Source organism: Suricata suricatta, chromosome X, assembly GCF_006229205.1.
Source record: "Suricata suricatta isolate VVHF042 chromosome X, meerkat_22Aug2017_6uvM2_HiC, whole genome shotgun sequence".
Classification (NCBI taxonomy): Eukaryota; Metazoa; Chordata; class Mammalia; order Carnivora; family Herpestidae; genus Suricata; species Suricata suricatta.
The window spans coordinates 70128083-70135271 of NC_043717.1; the positions used below are offsets into that span (position 1 = coordinate 70128083).

Sequence of the window (7189 nt, forward strand, 5' to 3'; positions counted from 1 at the left end):
ATGCACTTTAAAAGCTCTAAAGCACTGTATAATTGTAAAAAGTAATTGCTATTACCTGAACTGATTATAAAAGCATTATAGATGTAATGTACAGGGCAACTTGGCTGTGCAGAGAAAAATGTGCGGGTACTGTTGTGCTTATATCTAATCTGGCCTTTCTCTTGAGCCTATCTCCCCACTTAAGAGAAGTGGCTATCAAAATTGGATATATCTGATTTGGCTTAAAACTTAGCCTGATTTGGTAATTTAAACCATGGATTGGCAAAATTGTCTGAAGAGAACGACATAACAAATATTTTAGGCTTTGTGAGCCTATAGTCTCTGTTGCAAGTAATGAACTCTGAGAATGGAGGTAGCTATAAACAGTATGTAAATTAACAGGAGCTTCTAAGGTTCCAGTAAAACCTTATTTAGAAAAACAGGTGGCAGATTTGGCCCATAAACCATTGTTTTCAAACTTCCAATGTAAAAGATCTTTTTAGATAATGTTCAGTTTATCTTAAATAAAAAGACAGTGTCAGATAACCTTTCCCTACATTTTTTATAAGATGGTGTCTGAATAAGAGGAGGGGCCTTGTGGAATGTTGTTAAAAAGAAAGCCACAGGCACAAGGTGGAGTCAGTTGCCCCAAGATAACAAACCAAGACTTAATTGCAAGTTCAACCTCTCCAGGTGTAGTATTTTAAGTCATGAATTTGGAAATTTTCTAGTCAGCACCAATAAGGTAATTGTCACATGGGCCCTCTCCATCCTCCGAAGCAAGAGGAAGTACATAAGACCTAGTAAGACCCTTTCCCTTTAACCCTAAGGGAAGGTGACCTTTCCCGTAACAATTCTGTTTTTTACAATTTGCTAATAATTTCTTGCCCCAGCCACCTTCCTATAAAAACCTTTCTATCTTGTATAACTACTGTGAGCATCGTTCTGCTTGCTGTGTGGCATGCTGCCCCATTTAAAAATCACTTAATAAGACCAGTTAGATTTTCAGCGTTGCTTGGCTGAATTTTGTTTTTTTAAATAGTTTATTACCAAGTTGGTTTCCATATAACACCCGGTGCTCTGCCCCACAAATGCCCCTCTCTATGAGCATTACCCACTTCCCCTTCCCCCTCCCTCTTCAGCCCTCAGTTTGTTCTCAGCATTGAGTCTCTCATGGCTAGAGAAGGGGCGGCAGGCGCCACGTCCAGCCACGAAGGTGGCAAGAAGAAGCCCCTGAAGCAGCCCAGGAAGCAGGCCAAGGAGATGGACGAGGAAGATAAGGCATTCAAGCAGAAACAGAAAGAGGAGCAGAAGAAACACAAGAAGCTAAAAGCAAAGGCCACGGGGAAGGGCCCCCTGGCCACAGGTGGAATTAAGAATTCTGGCAAAAAGTAAGCCTTCCCTTGTGCCCGAGGCAATGGTGAACTTTAATTCCATTCCAGTTTAAATCTCTGGATTCCCTGCCAGAGTATCTGTTGCAACTTATAGCTAGCATGAAGTGTTGTCTTAGATCCCGTTGTACACGTAACAATAAGCTTTTATAAAAAAGAAATAATAAAATCAATTATAAAAAAACAAAAACAAAAAGTCTCTTATGATTTGCCTCTCTCCCTTTCCCCAACTCTGTTACCCCCATTTCCCCTTCCCATGGTCCCCTATTAGGTTTCTCCTGTTAGACTTATGAGTGAAAATATATGGTATCTTTACTTCTCTACCTGACTTATTTGGCTTAGCATGACTCCCTCCAGGTGCATCCATTTTTATACAAGTGGAAAGATTTCATTTTTTCTCATTGCCATGTAGTATTCCATTCCAAGTATACATCTTCTTGATCCATTCATCAGTTGATGGATATTTAGGCCCTGTGCATGATTTGGCTATTGTTGACAGTGCTGCTGTGAACATTGGGGTACATGTGCCCCTATGCATCAGCATTTCTCTATCTCTTGGGTAGATCCCTAGCAGGGCTATTGCTGCTCATAAGGGAGTTCTATGGATAGTTTTTTGAGGAGCCTCCACACTGTTTTCCATAGTGGCTGTACCAGTTTACATTTCCACCAACACTGTAGGAGGGTGCCCATTTCTCCACATCCTTGCCAGCATCTATAGTCACTTGATTTGTTCATTTTAGCCACTCTGGTGTGAGGTGGTATCTCAGTGTATTTGTATTTCCCTTATGATGAGTGACGCTGAGCATCTTTTCATGTGCCCGTTGGCCATCTGGATGTCCTGTTTGGAGAAGTGTCTCTTCAGGTCTTCTGCCCATTTCTTCACTGGATTATTCGTTTTTTGGGTATGGAGTTTAGTGAGTTCCTTGTACATTTTGGATACTAGCCCTTTATCTGATATGTCATTTGCAACTATCTTTTCCCATTCTGTCAGTTGCCTATTAGTTTTCTTGATTGTTTCCTTTGCAGTGCAGAAGCTTTTTGTCTTGATGAGGTCCCAATAGTTAATTTTTGTTTTTGATTCCCTTGTCTTTGGAGATGTGTCAAGTAGGAAACTGCTGCAATTGAGGACAAGGAGGCTACTTCTTGCTTTTTCCTCTAGGGATTTTATGCTTTTCTCTCTTACATTCAGGTCCTTCATCCATTTTGAGTTTATTTTTGTGAATGGTGTAAGAGAGTGGTCTAGTTTCATTTTTCTACATGTTGTCCAGCTCTCCCAACACCATATGCTAAAGAGGTTGTCTTTTTTTTTCATTGGATACTCTTTCCTGTTTTGTCAAAGATTAATCGACCATACACTTGTCGGTCCAGATCTGGGCTGAGAAAGTTTCTTCTTCAAAATTACTTTGGCTACTCATTGTTTTTTGTGGTCCATAAGATTTCTGGGTTGGTTTGTTCTAGCTTTGAGAAGAATGCTGATGCAATTTTGATGGGAATTGTATTGAATGTGTACATTGCTTTGGGTAATAATGAGAGTTTAGCAATGTTTATTCTTCTGATCCATGAGCATGGAATGTTTTTCTATTTCTTGGTGCCTTCTTCAATTTCCTTCACAGGTCTTCTACAGTTTTCAGCATACAAGTCTTTTGCATCTTTCATTAGGTTTATTTCTAGGTATTTTATGATTTTTAGTGCAATTGTGAGTGGGATCCGTTTCTTGATTTCTCTTCCTGTTGATTCAGTCTTGGTGTATAAGAATGCAACTGATTTCTGTACATTGATTTTGTACCCTGCGACTTTACTGAATTCATAGATCAGTTCTAGAATGCTTCTGGTGGAGTCAGTGGGGTTTTCCATGTAGAGTATCATGTCATCTATGAAAAGTGAAAGTTTGACTTCATCTTTGCTGATTCTGATGCCTATTATTTCCTTTTGTTGTCTGATTGCTGATACTAGGACCTCCAGCACTATGTAGTGTCCCTGATCTCAGGGAGATAGATCTCAGTTTTTCCCCATTGAGGATAACTTTAGCTGTGGACTTCTCATAAATGGCTTTTATAATGTTTAAATAGGTTCCATCTATCCTGACTTTCTTAGAGGGTTTTTATTAAGAAGGGATGTTGCATTTTGTCAAATGCTCTTTCTGCATCTATAGATAGGATCATATGGTTTTTATCCTTTTTTAAAATGTGATATATCACATTGATGTATTTGCGAATATTGAACCAGCCCTATACCCAGGAATGAATCCCACTTGATCATAATGGATAATTCTTTTTATATGCTGTTGAATCCGATTTGCTAGTATCTTGTTGAGTATTTTTGCATCCGTATCCATTAAGGATATTGGCCTCTAGTTCTCTTTTTTGGTTGGGTCTCTGTCTGGCTTAGAATCAAAGTGATGTTTACTTCCTAGAATGAGACCAGAAGTCTCCCTTCCATTTCTATTTTTTTGGGAATAACTTGAGAAGCATGGGTGTTATCTCTGCTTTAAATGTCTGGTAGAATTCCCCTGGGAACCCATCCATCCCTGGGGTTTTATTCATTGGGAGACTTTTGATAACTGATTCAATTTCTTCTTTGGTTATGGGTCTGTTCAGATTTTCTATCTCTTCCTGTTTGAATTTTGGTGGTGCATATGTGTTTAGGAATTTGTCTATTTGTTCTAGGTTGTCCAATTTGTTGGCATACAATTTTTCATAGTAGTCTCTGATGATTACTTGTATTTCTGAGGGATCAGTTGTAATAGATCCATTTTCCTTCATGATTTTGTCTACTTGAGTGTCCTCTCTTTCCTTTCTGAGGAGCCTAGCTAGAGGTTGCTCAGTTTTGTTTCTTTTTTCAAAAAACCAACACCTGGTTTCATTGATCTGTTCAATTGTTTTTCAGGATTCTATATTATTTATTCCTGCCCTGATTTTTATTATTTCTCTTCTTCTCCTGGGTTTGAGGTGCTCTTACTTCTCCTGATCTACTTTCCATAGGTGTTCTGTTAGATTTTGTATTTATGCTTTTTCTAGTTTGTTGAAATAGGCCTGGATTGCAATAACCTTTCCTCTTCAGACTGCCTTTGCTGCCTACCAGAGAGTTTGGATTGTTGTATTTTCATTTTTGTTTGTTTCCATATATTTTTACATTTCCTCCACAATTGCCTGATTCGCTCAGTCATTCTTCAGTGGGGTAGTTGTTTAACCCCCACATTTTTGGAGGTTTTCCAGACTTCTTCCTGTGGTTGATTTCAAGTTTCATAGCATTGTGATCTGAAAGTGTGCATGGTATTATCTCAATTAGTTTGTATTAATGGAGGGCTGTATTATGAACCTGTATGTGATCAGTCTTGGAGAATGTGCCATGTGCACTTGAGAAGAAAGTGAATTTCCTAGCTTCAGGATGAAGAGTTTTTAGATCCATTGTTTCTTTAGTGATTTTCTGTTTGGTTGACCTATCCATTTTTTTAAATAGTTTATTGTCAAATTGGTTTCTTATAATACCCAGTGCTTCTCCCCACAAGTGCCCCTCACCATGACCATCACCCCCCTTCCGCCCTCCCCCTCCCCCTTCAGTCTATGGTTCCTTTTCAGTATTCAGTAGTTTCCTTTGATCTATGTCCCTCACTCTCCCCCACTCTCTTTTCCCCTTCCTCTCCCCATGGTCCCCTGCCAGGTCTTTCATGTTAGACCTATGAATGCAAACATATGGCACATATACCCAATGTTCATAGTGACACTTTATACAATAGCCAAATCATGGAAAGAGCCTAAATGTTCATCACCTGATGAATGGATCAAGAAGATGTGGTATATATATACAATGGAGTACTATATGGCAATGAGGAAGAATGAAATATGGCCATTTGTAGCAAAGTGGATGGACCTCGAGGGTGTCATGGTAAGCGAAATAAGTCAGGCAGAGAAGGATAGATACTATCCATTGTTTTAATTGGAGTATTAAAGTCCCCTGAAATTAGCACATTCTTATCAATAAGATTGTTTCTGTTTGTGATTAGTTGTTTTATGTAGTTGGGTGCTCCTGAATTTGGTGCATAGATGTTTATAATTATTAGCTCTTCCTGATGGAGACACCCTGTAATTATTATATAATGTCCTGCTTCATCTTTTGTTACTGCCTTTACTATAAAGTCCATCTTGTCCAATATAAGTATGGCTACTCCAGCTTTCTTTTGGCATCCAGTCGCATGGTAGATATTTCTCCATCCACTTACTTTCAATTTGACGATGTCTTCAGGTCTAACGTGAGTCTCTTGTAGACAGCAAATAGACGGATTTTGGGTTTTGATCCATTCTGCCACCCTGTGTTATTTGACGGGAACATTCAGTTCATTTACATTTAGTGTTATTTTTGAAAAATGTGGATTTAGATTCATTGTGTTCTCTGTATGGTTCATGTTTGTATTGATGTCTCTGGTGTCTTATATTTCTTGCTACGTTTCTCTCATAGATTCCCTGTTAGGATTTCTTGTAGGGCTGGTTTGGTGGTGATGAATTCTCTCAACTTGTGTTTATTTGGGAAAGCCTTTATCTCTCCTTCTTTTTCAAATATCAGGCTCGCTGGATAACGAATTCTTGGTTGCATATTTTTCCTGTTCATCACATTGAAGATTTCCTGCCATTCCTTTCTGGCCTGCCAAGTTTCAGTAGATAGGTCTATAACCACTCTGATAGGTTTCCCTTTGTATGTAAGGGCCCTTTACTCCCTAGCTGCTTTCAGAATTTTCTCTTTATCTCTATATTTTGTCAATTTCACTATGATATATCATGCTGAAGGGAGGGTCAGGTTACATTTTAGGAGAGGTCTATATGCTTCTTGAATTTCAATATCTTTCTCTTTCACCAGAATGGGGAAATTTTCATGTATAATTTGGTCCAGCACCCCTTCAGGACCTTTTTCTCTTCTTCAGGAACTCCTATGATAAGTATATTTTTCCATTTAATTGTATCACTAAGGTCTCGAATTCTCCTTTTGTGCTCCTGTATCAATTTTGCTCTCTTTTTCTCAGCTTCCTCTTTTGCTATAACTGTTTCTTCTAATTCACCTATTCTCCTCTCTGCTTCTTCATTCCGTTCAGTGGCAGCCTCCATTTTATTATTCCCCTCATTTACAGCCTTTTAAAACTCATCACAGCTATTTTGAAGTTTTCTAGTCTTTGTATCAGTATAATCTCTAATAGCTTCTATGCTTTTTTCAAGCCTAGGAATTAATTTTATGACAATTGTTCTAAATTGTTGTTCAGTTATGTTGCTTGTGTCTGTTTTGAACAGTTCTGTTGCTGTGATTTCTTCTTGGAGTTTCCTTAGTGGAGGTTTCTTTCCTTTCATCATTTTGGCTTTTTGCCTCTTGTCAGTTTTAAAAGTTCCTTTTGCACTGTGCACCTATTAGTATTTCTCTATTAAAGGAGCTCTTTGACTGTCTAGGGTCTGTCATTTCAGGAGATGTTCTTTTAATGGTGTCTCTCTGTTTCTCTTGTTATGCGTCTGATTAATTTATTTCCCTACTCAGCTATATTTGGGACTTTCTACTATGTGTGCTTTGACTTTCCTTGAGTTAGTCTGAAAAGGAAAACAGACAAACACATAGGGAACACAAGCACAGGAACACACTGATAGAACAAGTAAACAAGCAAACCAAAAGGGGAAAGGGAAAAAAAAGGAACAGGAAAAAAAAGAAAGGACCAGAAAGGAAAAAAAGAAGTCAGGGGACAGCGACAGCCAGAGATAAAGGACAGTCTGAGACCATAAAAGCTGCAGACGGGGGAGGTAAGAATGAGATCAAGGAAAAAATATCTGGATTACAAGAGTTGATCT

At 38.6% G+C, this 7189-nt stretch overlaps 1 pseudogene; it reads left to right on the plus strand.

The window, feature by feature from the left end:
* Positions 1 to 1152: 1152 nt before the first annotated feature.
* LOC115283449 lies at positions 1153 to 1374 on the plus strand (annotated as a pseudogene).
* The last annotated feature ends 5815 nt before the right edge of the window (positions 1375 to 7189 follow it).